Raw genomic sequence first — 15,931 nt, forward strand, 5'->3', positions numbered from 1 at the left:
CTAGCAAATGTAGTTTAAGAACATGTTAATCTGATTCTCAACCACATATTCAGGTGGGTGGACATTATTAGTGCCATATGCAATGGTCATGTCCCAGGCATCAGTGACAACCATGCTGAGATCCTGGAAGATATCTTTCAAAACCAGAGAGTGAATATAGGCATGAAAGTCACTAACTCGCTCAGGATCATTATTAATTTCCCTGGTATTTTCACCCTTGAAGATCACTCTTGTCTCTGGACTTCTCTGGAATAGATGTTTATTGCCACTATGGACATTGACAGCTTGTCAGATGAAGATATCAGTGGGGAAAAACCTAAAGCGCTGACCCAGAGAAAAGACAATAATGGTATTTCTGTCCTCTGCTATTCTGTCTATGGCATGGATCAGGTACTCATTCTCTTTTGCTGAATAACTATTTGAGCCAACCAAAGAGAAATCATGTCTTTGCCACTGAATGTAGATCTTCCTTTCTAAGTCCACAACAAGTTGACAATGGAGTTTCCCAAATCCATGGAGATCAACAGACTTCAGTGCTGATAACAAAGAGAGAAATCACAATTGGAATTTTAAAAAAAAGTTACAAAGATTGGTTAAGCAAAAGCATAGTATAAAGGTAAAGGGGAATATAATTGACTCTAAGTTGAAGTTGTCAGCCAAATGGAGGACCAAATGAGAGACTAGTTGTACAAAAGTGATGCATAATGAAAAATGTTATATAAAGGTATTTAATCACAAACTATGTATTGATTAACACATTTTGTCATTAATTATGCTGTTTTTTCTCTTTTAAGTTTTATTGATGTGCGTCTTTTTTGTATTTTGTCTTTATTTTTCCCCAGTTACATGCAAAAATATTTCTAACATTCATTTTTAAAACTTTGAATGCCAAATTCTCTCTCTTCCTCCCTCCACATCCCTGTCATTGGGAAGGTATGTAATTAATATAGGTTATACATGTGTAGTCATGCGAAACATATTCATAATAGTCACATTGTGAAAAAAAATGTAGACAAAAAAACTCAAAAAAAAAAGAAAGAAAAAATGTATGCTTCAATCTGTATTCAGATACAATCAGTTCTTTCTCTGGGAATAGAGAGCATTTTTCATCATAAGTCTGTCAGAGTTGTCTTGGATCCTTGTATTGCTGATAATAGCTAAATTATTCACATCTTATGACCATCTTACAATATTGCTGTTACTTTGTACATAGCACATTTCACTTTGCATCAGCTCATATAAGTCTTTACAGGTTTTTCTGAGAGCATCCTGCTCATCATTTCTTATAGTACAATAGCATTCCATTATAATCGCATACTACAACTTGTTCAGCCATTCTCCAATTGATGGGCATCCCCTCAATTTCTAATTCTTTGCCCCGGAAATGTATAGCTATAAATATTTTTGTACATATAGGTCTTTTTCCTTTTTGCTTTTTATCTCTTTTGGGATACAGACTTAGCAGTGATATTGCTAGGTCAAAGGGTTTTATACATGGTTTTGTAGCCCTTTGGGTATAGTTCCAAATTGCTTTACAGAATGATTGAATCAGTTTACAACTCCATCAACAACACATTAATGTCTCATTTTTCCCACATCCCCTCCAACATTTATCATTTACCTTTTCTATCCTATTAGCCAGTCTAATAGGTATGAGGTTGTACCTCAGAATTGTTTTAATTTGCATTTCTCCAATCAATAGAATATTTTTCCATGTGACTATTGACAGCTTTGATTACTTTATCTGAAAACTGATCATATCTTTTAATCATTTATCATTTTGGAATGACTCTTATTTTTATAAATTTGACTCAATTCTCTTTATGTTTGAGAAATGAGGCCTTTATCGGGAAAACATGCTTCAAAAAAATTTTTCACAGTTACTTTTGCTAACTATTTCCCTCCAGGCTATCTTCCCCACCTTATTTATTCTATTCGCTCCCTCCTTTGACCCTGTCTCTCCTCAGTTGTTTTGCTTCTGACTACTCCTTCTCTAATCTGCCCTTGCTTCTATCACCCCTTTCCCTTCTCTTATCCCCTTCCCTGCCTCCTACTTTCTTGTAGGGCAGATAGATGTCTACACCCCATTAAGTGGTTATTCCCTCTTTGAGCCAATTCTGATGAGAGTAAGGTTCACTCATTCCCCCTCCTTCCCCACCTTTCCCCTCCACTGTAAGGTATTTGGAGGAGTCTGAATGAGAGCTCAGATAGGTCGCTGCCTTTCCTCCACCATTTTGGCTGTCTCTCCCATACATTCTAAAGGGATGGAAACTGAGGATATGGACTGGATCTATAATTCCTTTCATATACAGTACTCCCTGGTGAGGAAATATCCTCTACTAATGCAGTTTTTCACCTTCTTTTACAAATTATAGTCTTAAAGAAATTCCTAAAGCATTGAGCTTAAGTGACTTACTTAAGATCACATACTATGTATCATAGATAGGACTTAAACTCAGGTTTTCTTGACTCTGAGGCCAACTTTCTATCCATTATGACACACTGCTTCTCACTTTGAAAAAAATGTTATCTGTTGTTTGTCCTTCATCCTAAAAGAGTGCCGATGACATCATGATATTGGGGTCAAAGTGCAATGTGTTTGCCTGTGGCTGATCAGTCCAACATGAGCTCAGAAGACTACAATATGAGTCGCAACTAGTCCTTTTGGACATTTGGGATGGACACTTCTCTAGATTTGTGCATCTTGTGTTTTCTTTATGCTACTGCAATTCTGCTTTGCTCATAGAGCACAACGCCTTCTTTGAGACAGACATTCCATGCTGGGCAGTCCTATGTCAGTTTCTCCCAATCAATAGTAAAGTTCTTCAGAGAGACCTTGAGAGTATCCTTGTACCACTTCTGACCTCCATGTGAGAGTTTGCCTTATGCAAGTTCTCCTAGATAATCTAAATACCTCATGAACTCCGAAAGGATCCCCAGCACCTACTATAATGCCAGGTAAATGGCAGGTGTTTGATAAATATTCCTTGACTGATTGATTAATTTATAGAATCCAGTTCTTATACTTCTTTTTATTGCTTATACCCACAGCCTAGCATGGGGGGTTGAACATGTAATTAGTGTGCAGTATATTCTTATTGAGGGGCAACTAGATAGTGCAATAGAATATAGTGCTGGCCCTAGAGTTAGAAAGACTTATCTTCCTGAGTTCAAATATGGCTTCAGATACTTACTAGTTATGTGATCCTGAGCAAATTACATAGTTGTTTGCCTCAGTTTTCTCATCTGTAAAATGAGCTGGAGAAGAAAATGGCAAAACCATTCATTATCTCTGCCAAGAACATCCCAAATTGGGTCATGAAGAGTTGGACATGACTGAACAACATGTTCTTGCCAAATTGAAGTGAATGACGACCCATTGAGAAGATAATTGATCTGAAGCTCAGATCTTTGAGTAGGGAGGTAATATGTGTAGTCTTAGAGATAAGAACTACCTCTTTAAGTTATGAAAGATTGATCACCTTAAAAATGTGTCATGAATAACATGGACACAGTTACAAATGACTGCCTCCAAGACAATATTCAAAAAATGCTTTTTCAACTGAAAAATATATAGCACTCCAATCCTCTTAAATTATAGTGGTTTTAAGAACAGTCTTAATCTTATTCATACAGAAAACAAATATTTGGAATTTGTTTTAATTCTGGCTTCTCCCTGGTCCTTTTTTTGCTTTCTCCAAGCAGGTTAATCTTGAAAGAGCTTAGCTATATTTATCAATGTGGTACTGACAGAATCTTCATAAAGTTTTGTTAAAATGATCATGTATATAAATACGCTACTTTAGGGAAATGAAGGTTTCTGATAATATTTCCAAAACAGTGAGAAAGTGAGAATCTATTTTCCCCATCACTTCTGGGAAGTAAAGAGCTCAAATAAATAGCTGGAGGATTTTTTTTTCTATTCTTTTTCTCTATTCAGTTCTGATCAATGTCAGCATAGAAGAATGTCTCTAGGGGAATGCCCCAGGGAGCAATCTTTGATTTTATTATTATTATTATTACTGCTAATAACAGTAATAACTGACATTCACATAACATATTAAGGTTGTCAAAGCACTTTTTTTACATGACCTCATTTGATCCTCCCAATACCCCTGTGAGTTAAGTGCTACAGATATTATTATCCAAATTTTATAGATGAGAAAATTGAGGCTGAGAGAGGTTAAGGAAATTGTCCAGAATCACACAGCTATTAAGTGTCTGAGGCAGGATGTCACCCTTTTGCTTCAAGTCAAGCACACTGTCCTATATGCAATACTACTTGTCAGTGATTCAGATGAAGGCAAAGATTTCATACTTATTGAATTAGCATATGAAATGAATGTATTAGGACCAGCTAACACACTGAAAGACAGACTTAGGATCCAAAAAGATCTTACCCTTGACGGGATATGAAAGTACGTCAAATATAACAGGATGAAATTGAATTAGGATGAATATCAAATCCTACACCAAGCGCCAACCATTTAATCTTATGAGGACAGACTTGGGAAGACATGGAAAGGCAATGGTTTCTGCATGAAAGGTCTGAGGTTTTTGTAGACCTGACTACAAGCTCACTCTGATCCAGTCATGTGATATGGAAGCCAAAACGGGCAATGGGGTCTCAGTTTGTATTTAAGTGAAGCACAGGTGATAGTCTCAACATACTTTCCCCTGGTCAGATAACATCTTTATCATTTGCATTCTCTTCTAGGCACCACATTTTAGGAAGGATTTTGAGAAAATGGATTGTTACCAGAGGTGTCTTACCAAGATGGTGAGATTGCTGGTGTTGATTCTAATATGTTGTTGTTTGTCCTTCATTCTCAAAGAAGACTGTGGCATCAGGAAGGTGATACTACTACTTGCAAGTGAATTGGATTTAAATGAGGGGGGTGGGGGCTGTGCAAAGTTACCAGCCCCAGTTTCTCTTCCAGAGCCATTTGGATCCAGTGGTCAGATATAGACCAGGACAACTGGAGACGGCCCCGGATGATTCTAATATAAGAGTAAAATGAAAGAAAATGGGATAGTTAACTCAAGGAAGAGACAACTTAGGACTGATATGATAAGCATTTGCAAGTACTTGAATGTCTTTCTTTTGGGAGAATTATTTTTAGTTTGCATTTTCTTAAATGACAGCTAGGTGGCTCAGTGGATCAAGCACTGGGCGCGGAGTCAGGAAGACCTAAATTCAGATGTGACCTCTGACACTTACTAATACTGTGAGTCTGGGCAAGTCACTTAATCTCTGTTTGCCTTAGTGCAGTGGAGAAGAAATGGTAAACCACTCCAGTATCCTTGCCAAGAAAACCAAATGGACGATATGATCCACAAGGTCACATGACTAAACTGAACAGCCACAAGAGAACAAGGAATGTGTAATGGTGACCTTACCAACTTCCATGGGCTTAATTACACCATCTATATGGATGACTCCCCCATCTATCTATCTATCTATCTATCTATCTATCTATCTATCTATCTATCTATCTATCTCTTTATCTATCTATCTATCCATCTATCTGTCTGTCTACATAGATGTAGATATATTTACATATCTAGATCTATCTATCTCTATGTTCTATATCTATAACCATATTTTGAACATGATGATTTTGAGGCGTCTCTGGGACAACTAGTTTTAAATGTCCAATAGGCAGTTGGAGATGTAGGAATGGAGCTCAGGGAAAAAAAAAACTGGGTGTAATGGGAATGCAAATTTGGAAGATCTTCCCTGCCCCTAGGCTAAAATGCACCTGAAGCCTGGGGAGGGAGGCTTGTTTTTCAGTAGATACTTCTTGATTGGCCAGTGAGTCAATAAGGTTGTTACATTCTCTGAGCCAGGAGAAGGCTATATAAGCCCTGATGTGTAGCTTTGTTTTGGGACTCACTTTGAGAAGTGTTCTGTGATTTGATCTGAATTCTGGGAAGCCGTTGTTGAGAGTCCCCCGGCTTTGAAAAACCCAGATGTGGAAACCCAGATGTTGGCTGGGTATGGATGTAATGGTTGGACAGTTTGGAAAGCTGTCTACTTGATCTGTTAATGTCTTGATAATTCTGTCTGTATATTTTGAAATTTGGGGTGCTGACCTTTTTCCCCTGAACAAGGTAAACGATATATGTCTGACTGATTAAAGTAAGCTTGTTAACCCATTTTGAGTTGCTTTCCTTTAACAAAGCAGATCCAAGAACCTGTATGGGCAGCAAACCCTGAGGACGCGCTTGGGGTGCTTGCTGCTACACTGGGCAAGGGGGAAAAAGAGAGAGAGAGACAGAGAGAGAGAGAGAGAGAGAGAGAGACAGAGAGAGAGAGAGACAGAGAGAGAGAGAGAGATCTGTATCTATCTATATATCTATGTATCTATTCCCAGGTTTTTCCCTGAATTCCAGTTTTACATCTCTACTTGCTGATTGGACATTTCAAACTGGTTGTCTCAGAAACATCTCCAAATCACCATGTTAAAAACAGAACTCATTATCTTTTTCTCCATATACTCCCCTCATGTAAACTTCTCTATTTTGCCAGGCACCATCATTCTTCCTGTTTCCTAGATTCATAACCTCAATATTATTTTTGACTTCATGTTCCCTTCCTCTAAATATCCACTCAGCTGTCAGATCTTTCAATTTTGTCCTTCACATCTCACATCAAACACCTTTTCTACTCATACAGACACTACTTTAATTCAGTCCAACCTCACCTCTTATCTAGATTATTGCAATAGCCACCTAATTAGTTTCCCTGTTTCAGTCCATCCTATACAATGTTGACAAAGTGATTTCCCTTAAATGCATATCTGATTATGTCACTCCCTGACTTGTTCAACTCCTATAGCTCCCTAATACCTTTAAGGTAAAATATGAGGCTCCTCTGTTTAGGTATTAAAGCCTTTCATAATTTGGTTCCAACTTCTATTTCCAAACCCATTGGACCTTATTCCTCCTTCGATATTCTGACATCCATAGCCAAGTGGACTTTTTTTTCTGTTCTTTATGTAAGACATTCCATGTCTTGCCTTTGCATAGGTCATCCAGGACCCACTGGTGCCCTGGTAAATGTTTAACAAAATGGCTATCAGGAAAAAAAAATACCCATGACATACTTGTAAATTTAATCTGGATTATTAAAATTTTTCCATCACATTCTTAAGTCTAGACAATCAACAAAGTAAGAAATAAAACCCTGATTTGTAGTGTGTGCTAACTTCTTAAGGGTAAATTCTCACACTGAAAATTTATAAATCTGTTCTTATGATCAGACCCTAAACCCTTCCCCCCAGCATTTGCCCAATTGCTACTGATCCATATTGCCTGACTGCTCCCAACTCTGATTGACAATTACTTGTCTCTATATGCCCCTCCCATTCCCCCATCTCTTTCCTGAACTTTCTGCTTTCCTCTCCCACCCCATTTTTTTTGTATGCCATCCTGGGACTATCTCTGTACTCTTTTTGCTTTATTAAAGTGTGACTGATTCATTATTCTCTACTTGTTTCTAGTATGATCTTTTCCAGTGAGTATTCAAAGAATTGGGTTTGTTTGCCCCTACACAGCAAGCTTTTTTGTTGTCTCTTTCATTAAGGCATAAGCCAGATTCCCAGACAAGGACTCAATTTGTCAATAGCCAGATTTACCATGAGGTAAGCATAGCCCATGAACTCAGTCTAGAAAGCAAGAGGTGATAAAGAAAACCTATACCTCTCTAGATAGGGACCCCTCTATCCCTGCGGTTTGTATTTAATAGAACATATCCCCAGTGCTTAACACAGTTCCCAGCACATGGGGGATGTCCACCACAAGCATGTGAAGACATCCCCAAGCAGAATGGACAGATGAGAACAATTTGTTCCACTTATCATAAAGGCAACTGAAGCAGGAGCTGTTGAAGTGCATAGAGGTTGGTGAGATATTGAAGCCACCAAGTTTATTCACTGCATCCAGGCCATCGCCAGCTGTTTTAACTTTTGTTACTGGACTTAGATTATTCAGGGAGAGAGAGTGAAGCTGATGAATGTGCTCCTCTGCCTTGCTTAAATCCAATTCATGAGCAAGTTATCACCCATGATGTCAATGGTCTTCTTTGAAAATAAAGGATAACTTCTAGGGCTGAATCCCAAAGAGATCATACAAATGGGAAAAGAACCCACATGTACAAAAATATTTATAGCAGCTCTTTTTGTGGTGTCAAAGAACTGGAAATTGAGAGGATGCCCATCAACTGGGAATGGCTAAACAAGTTATGGTATACGAATATAATGGAATACTAGTGTGCCATAAGAAATGATGAGTAGGTGGACTCCAGAAAAACCTGGTAAGATTTATATGAACTGATACTGAGTGAGGGGAGCAGAACTAGAAGACACCGTTACAGTCACATTGTGTGATGACTAACTTTGATGGAACTCACTCTTCTCAGCAATGCAAGGTTCTAAGACCACTCCAAAAGGCTCATGATGGAAAATGCTTCCTATAGCCAGAGAAAGAATTACATTCTGAATGCAGATGGAACCATACTATTTGCTCTTTTTCTTTTTTGTTTTGTTTTGTTTTGTTTCTTCTTTCTAGTGGTTTATTCCATTAGCTTATAATTCTTCTTTGCAACATGACTAATGTGAAAATATGTTTAATGTGAATGTATATGTAGAGCTTTTTATCAGATTTCATGCCATCTTCAGTAGGGGTAGGGGAGGGAGGGAGAAAATTTGAAACTCAAAAGCTTTTGGAACTGTATGTTATAAACTAAAAATAAATAAATAAATAACATTTCAACTTAAAAAAAAAAAAAGAAATGACAAACAACAAGCCCAGAACATAATAAACAGTTGGTAAATATTTGTTGATTGATTGTTTTGAATGTGTAGAAATCACATAGAAAGATTTTTCTTATCGTAAATAAGCTTCTTAACAGTTAGGGATGGGTGGAAGGGAAATGACATGCCTGAGGAGGTCATAAGTTCCTTTTCCTGAGGGTCTTTTAAGCAAAGACTGGATAACTATGTCGCAGGTATTATAAAGGGGCTCCTCATTCAATTATTGGTCAGAGTAGGTGGATTCTAAAGTCTCTCCCAACTGTGAAAGTTGAAGATTCTATGATTCTACCACAAATATTCTCTGTTAACCAGTCAATAAAGATTTATTAAGCACCTAGTGTGTGTCAGACACTGTGCTAAGTGCTGATACAAAAAGAGGTAAAAAATATTCCCTGCCCTCAGGGAGCTTACAATCTAGTTAGTTGATTGTCCTTCAGTCTAGAAGAGGGTCAAAATGATATCACTATATTAGAGTCAAGTTATAGTGTGTCCAACTGTTGCTGAGCAGACCGATATGAGCTCAGAATGCTCTACCACAGGTTGGATACAGATAGTCTATGTGAACATTTGGGGTGGATTTTCTAAATTTTCACACATACTGAGCTACTTCAATTCTGTTTTGCTCATAGAGCACAACACCTTCTTTGATGCGTATACATCATACTGGGCAGTCCTTTGCCAGCATCTCCCATGTCACATAATTGAATCTTGGTAGGAACGATAGCATCATGGATTTAGAGGGGAAAGAGACCTTAGAGTCATTGGGTTCAATCCCTTCATTTTACAGAAAAGAAAACTAGTTAAGTGACTTGCCCAGGGTCTAGTCAGTATCTTAGGTTGGATTTGAACTTGTCTTCCTGACTCTGACTCTAGTGTTCTTTCCTTTAGGCAACACTGTCCTAGGATATTTACCATCAAATCTTGACCTATTGGAAGGGGATCCTTAAGATAAGGGAAAGAGCACTCCACTGGAAGTGGACTAAATTAGTCCTTTCTCTAACTGCTGTGGGAACACTGAGTGGGAATAGTCTCAGTAAATAGTGACTCCACAGTAGGACTTACTGTCAAATGAGATGATGGGGTTTTCTTTCCCAGATTTTTTCTTAAAATAATGGAGAACCATTCTCCTATATTGTTTATAAATCTCAGAACCTCTCTGAAGAAAGGGAAGTATAACAGAAACCTATTGATGTTCCCCCTCTAGTTTAATTATATATAGGTCATCCTATCTGAATTTTAATTTGAATGCATCCACTGAGTGAATAATAAAGTGAGAACTATCTGAGAAGAAAAAGAACCAGTTTATTCTCACCAGTTCCCATTAAGTCTGTGAAATGTATAAATGCAAAGGAATGGCAATTGCATCTTATATAAAAAGTTTAAAGGTTTGAAATTAAGGAATATGAAAAAATACAGGATGTGACAATATCCCTTCCCATAGAAACCTGAATGAGCAGATTCTGAAATTTGAGGATGAACTCAACATCAAAACTCACTTTTGATGTTCTTTATGAAGTATTCCATCCACTGACAGATTGTGGAGTCTCCCAGGATATAAATGAGCTTTCTCTTCAAACAAACATTCATTTGGGTCTCAATGTGGAAATAAGACAAATTGCAGGAGACCAGATTCCATGCATTATTCCAGACATAGACAGTGGAGACTGGGGACCACATCCCAGGTTTGCATTTCCCTTTTAATGACATTGTTTGATCTGTCAATAAAACAATAATAGTGACTGGGTACCAGCCCAAGCCAAGGCTTTTGAGACCTTCCCTTAGCCTCTTACCCCAAAAGAATTTGGGTCCCATTTGTTTGTGGGCTCCAGAAACTCTCCTTCAACTTTCCCCTGAACTCTCTTTGAATTTTCCCACTTGGTTGAGTCTCTGGCATTCACCTGAGGCATCCACCTAGCAATCCTTTCATTGTAGTCATCACCCAAAGACCCATCCTAGTAATCTTTTCATTATAGCCTACCACCCAATCTCCCAATTCTTCTCTGTTCTCTCTAACCTAGTCCAGCCCTCCATTGTCTGTTCCCTTCAGATTTCCCCCCTTACTCCCTCACTCCCCACCCCTGCTACTTCCCACCCTAGATCCTCACCCTAGGTCCTTTCTAAACTCCATTTTCCTTTGGACACATGGGCCAGTTCCCTGGCATTCTGAGCCTTTCTCTGTTACCACCTAGTCTCCCCAGACTACTGGTCACCCTCATTCAGCAATTTTTCCTATAAAAAGAGTTAGTCTCCTCTACCTAGGCAAGGATTTTTAGAATCACACCCACCCTCAGTCCCTGTACTCATAAATCTTGTCTTTGACTGAAAGAAGGCTTGGGTTAGATCCATTCAGACAGGACCTGCATGTAAATATACCAGGGTCCCAGAACCCCTAAACCTCAACAATAGTACCAAAAATATCAAAGAAACAAAAGCAATCTAGAAGTATTGATTGCTTTGGCTTAAATTCATTTGCATGCTGAGCCATAGATAATCTTGGGAATTCATTATCATTGTCAGATAACTCTCTAAGACCAAACATGAGCTCTACCTTACTTTCTGAGATTAAAAAGAAATGCCTTACTTTTAACCTAAAAGCACCCTGCCAGGCTTTTGTTAGCTAGCTGTGGTGGCTATGATTAAAAGGATGTTGAGAGGCTATATGGTACTTTCAGATTTTTTCATATGGCCTAAGAACTGCAAAAGCAAGTAAATTTTCAGAAAATTAGGGAAATAACTCAGAGAGAAAAGGAAAACCCTGCTCTTTTCTTTTTTTTAAATTTATTTGTTTGTTTTTAGTTTTAAACATTCATTTCCACAAGATTTTGAGTTACAATTTTTCCTTGTCTTTCCACTACTCCCCACCCCAAAATAGCAAGCCTACTGAACACCCCTTCCCCCAATCTATTCTCTCTTATATCCTCTCCCATCACCCCCCCTAACTTTCTAGTAGGGCAAGATGGATTTCTATACCCCAGTGCCTGTATATTTTATTTCCCAGTTGCATGTAGAAAAACACATTTTTTAAGCATTTGTTTTTTAAGCATTTGAGTTCCAGATTTTTCCCCTTCTTCCTTCTTCATCTACCCCCATTGGAAAGATAAGCAATTCAATATGGGTTGTACATGTGTAGTTACCCAAATCATTTCTGTAGTAGTTATACTGTGGAAGACTAACTGTATTTCCCTTCATCCTATCCCACCCCCCAATTATTCAATTTTTCCCTTTGACTCTATTCCTTTTCTAAAATGTTTGCTTCTAACTACCCTCTTCTCCAATCTGCTCTCCCTTCTATCATCTCCCCTTTTATTCCCTTGCCCCCTATTTTCCTGTAGGGTAAGATACACAATTGAATGTGTATATTATTTCTTTCTTAAGCCAAATTCAATGAGAATAAGGTTGTCCCATTCCCTTTCACCTTTCTGCTCTTCAATTCCATTGTAACAGTTTTCTCTTGCCTCTTTTGTATGAGATAATTTGCTCTAATCTATCACTCCCTTTCTCCTTCTCCTAATTAATTGCTCTCTCACTTCTTAATTTTATTTTTTATATATCATCCCTTCATATTCAAATCATCCCATGCCCTCTCTCTATGTATACATGTACACACATATGCACACACATATATATTTATACACACATATACCTATACATATATATTTATGTATGTATACATATATATTCCCTTCAACTATCCTCATACTGAGAAGAGTCTCAATTTTTATTTTTCCATGTAGGAATGTAAATAGTTCAACTTTAATAAGTTCTTTATGATTTCTTTTTCCTGTTTACATTCTTATGCTTCTCTTGCTTCTTGTATTTGAAAGTCAAATTTTCTGTTCAGCTCTGGTTTTTTCATCAAGAATGCTTAAAAGTCCTCTATTTCATTGAATTACCATATTTTCCCTTTTAGCATTATACTCAATTTTGCTGGTTAGGTGATTCTTGGTTTACTCCTAGCTCCTTTGACCTCCAAAATATCATATGCCAAACCCTTTGATCCCTTAATGTAGAAGCTGCTAGGTCCTGTGTTATCCTGATTGTGTTTCCACAATACTCAAATTGTTTCTTCCTGACTGTTTGCAATATTTTCTCCTTGACCTGGTAACTCTGGAATTTGGCTATAATATTCCTAGGAGTTTTCTTTTGGGGATCTTTTTCAAGAGGCCGTGGGTGAATTCTTTCAATTTCTCTTTTGCCCTCTGGTTCTAGAATATCAAGGCAATTTTGCTGGATAATTTCTTGAAAGATGGCATCTAGGCTCTTTTTTTTTTGATCATGGCTTTCAGGTAGCCTAATAATTTTAAATTATCTCTCTTGGATCTATTTCACATTGCTTCTATTTTTTCATTTGTTTGGATCTTATTTAGAGTACCATGATTTCTCATAAAGTCATTAGCTTCCAATTGCTCCAATCTAATTTTGAGGGAGTTATTCTCTTCAGTGAGTTTTTGAAATTCCTTTTCCATCTGGCAAATTTGGCTTTTTAAGGCATTCTTCTCCTCACTGGCTTTTTAGCCTCTTTTGCCTTTTGAGTTAGTCTATTTTTTAAGGTGTTATTTTCTTCAGTGTATTTTTGGGTCTCCTTTAGTAGGCTGTTGACTCACTTTTCATGATTTTCTTACATCATTCTCATTTCTCTTCCCAATTTTTCCTCCACTTCTCTTACTTGATTTTCAAAACCTTTGTTGGCCTGTAACCAATTCATATTTTTCTTGGAGGCTTTTGATACAGGAGTTCTGACTTAGCTGTCTTCCTTCCACTCTATGCCTTCATCCTTTTTGTACCCAAAATAGGATTCTATGGTCTGTTTGTGCTTCCTCTACTTGCTCATATTGCCAGCCAATTACTTGACTTTTGAGCTCTTTGCCATGGTAGACATCTGCTTACAGAATGGAGAGAGCTTTGTCCCAAATTGCTGGGGTTTTTGCAGCTGCCAGAACTATTAGGAGGGTGCCCTCCCTACATCCCTCACAAGCTCTGGCTCACTGACTACACACCTCAGGACCACCCAAGAGCATGATCCAGATCCAAGCAGGTTAAAGCAAAAGTGATCACCCTCTGAATGGTTGCTTTGTCCCCCTACAATCTGCAGGCCAGGAGCTTCTGAGCCAGCCACACAGCAGGACTGCACAGCTACCACATCTCCACTGCTTCTCACCCTGGGGGCAGGGGCTGGACCATGCTCTTCTGCCCCCCCCCCCACCTGTCCCAACAGAGTTCCACATTGACCCTTTACTTTGTCTTCGGCATTTATGGGTTGAGAAGTCTAGAAATTGCTACTGCTGCTGTTGATTCACTCTCCTGAAGTCTACTCTGGCTGCCACTGGCCCAAGGCCACCCTGGGGCCAGAACTGTGTGGCTCCTGAGGGACTGTGCTCGGCTCCCAGCTCCATATGATAGATTCTTCCTGTCGGCCTGCCAGGCTGCCTTCAGCAGGAGATTTGTTTCTCTCTGTCTCTGTGGGTTCTGTAGCTCTAAAGTTTGTTTGGAGTCATTTTTTTTTACATGTATTGGAAGTGGAGTGAGCCAGAGCCCACACCAAGTTTGTGCTTCTACTTCGCCATCTTGGCTCCACCCCCAATTCCTGCCCTTTTTCAAGACCTACTGATAGAAGCTATTAAAAGATATACAAATTTAGTTTCTGACACTACAGAAGGGGCAACAATCCTTAACATGTATGTCATTAATCAGTCTGCCCCAGATATTAGAAGGAAACTGCAGAAATTGGCAATGAGACCTCAAACATCTCAGGCCCAATTACTGGAGATGGCCTTTGGAGTCTTTAACAACGGAGACCTAGTTGCAGCAGAAGAGAAAGAATGAAGGGAAGGAACAAGAGAGAGAGAGAGAACATGCTCAATTCTTGGCTGCTGCCAAGGCCAGGAAAAGCCCCTCCAGGGCACACCCTTGGGGGAAGCCCAGTCACATTGGGCAATGTGGAAACCTGCTTTCAATGCCACAAGGAGGATCACTGGTCCAAGGATTGCCCCTCCAGGGTGCTTCCCCCCGAGGGAACCCCAGGAACCGACATTAGTTGGACCATGCATATGTGACCAGGAGGGATATTGAAGGAAGGAATGCTCCGAGGTTGGAAAAGTGGTAGAGCCACCTGCCAGTACCTTGTCCTCCAGTCTCCACAAGACTCAGAGTGATGGAGAAGCCTGGATCTTGGCAGTGCTACCACTTTATCCATTCCTCTTCTTGAGCCCTAGGCAAGCATGGAGGCTGAAGGTGAGGTCACTCACTTTATTATGGCTAAGTTCTCTGTTTTGATCAGTTGCTCTGACCCTACTCACCCCTCCCGCTGTCAGGTCAGGGGCATTGAAGGGGAAACTAAGGGTTGTCTCCAGACATACCCAATCCCCTGACTACTTGACGATCTATTGTTTGAATACTCCTTCCTTATGCTCTCCTCTTATCCTGTCCCTTTGTTGGGAAGGGACCTAATGTTGAAATTAGGAAGTCAATTTTCTCTAATTAAGCCTGCCAGATCTCCCCATGTTTCCCCGGAAATGTGGGAGATAGTTGAGCCAATTGTTTAGGATCAGAGAATTACTGGGAGAGCTACTTCTGCCACTACAGCCTTTGTTCAATTCCTAGATCCCAATATTCTCCCCCATATTCCTGGAAGGAACTGCAACCATTAATTGTTACTCAAGACCTAGACTCACTCCTTCTATAGTGGGGCCTAGACCAGGCTAAAGCTTTTGAGAACTTGAAAACTAAATTGACCACAACTGAAGCATTAGCTTTACCCAATCTAGAAAAACCTTTCACTCTGTACCTTGATGAAAGGAGAGGATAGGCTTTGGGAGTCCTAATACACTCCTTAGGAGGCTGGTTACCTGTTTTTAAAAATAATTAGACTCTATGGCTGCTATTGCTTTCCATGGACTACATGTCCATGGAGCAATTTGGGAAGGAAGGGGATAGCTGACAGAAAAAAAAACAACTCCCCTATCAAAAGTGCCCTTTTCTGTTCTGGCCTTGCCATAGTCATCTTTAATTCCAACCAGGAAAATTGTCTTTTATTACAGGGAAATTGTCCTTTCTCTATCCTTTTTTTGTGCCTGTTTGGTCTTCATTTGCTTAACCTCCTTGTCAGGTTCATCTCC

At 39.1% G+C, this 15,931-nt stretch overlaps 1 pseudogene; it reads right to left on the reverse strand.

Annotated features, from left to right (window-relative positions):
* Positions 1–15,931, reverse strand: part of LOC138154808 (NXPE family member 4-like) — a 362,284-nt pseudogene continuing 346,353 nt past the window's right edge.

This window comes from Petaurus breviceps, unplaced genomic scaffold (assembly GCF_028583685.1).
Source record: "Petaurus breviceps papuanus isolate PSGF00001 unplaced genomic scaffold, PetGlider_PUasm1.0 91133, whole genome shotgun sequence".
NCBI classification, from domain to species: Eukaryota; Metazoa; Chordata; class Mammalia; order Diprotodontia; family Petauridae; genus Petaurus; species Petaurus breviceps.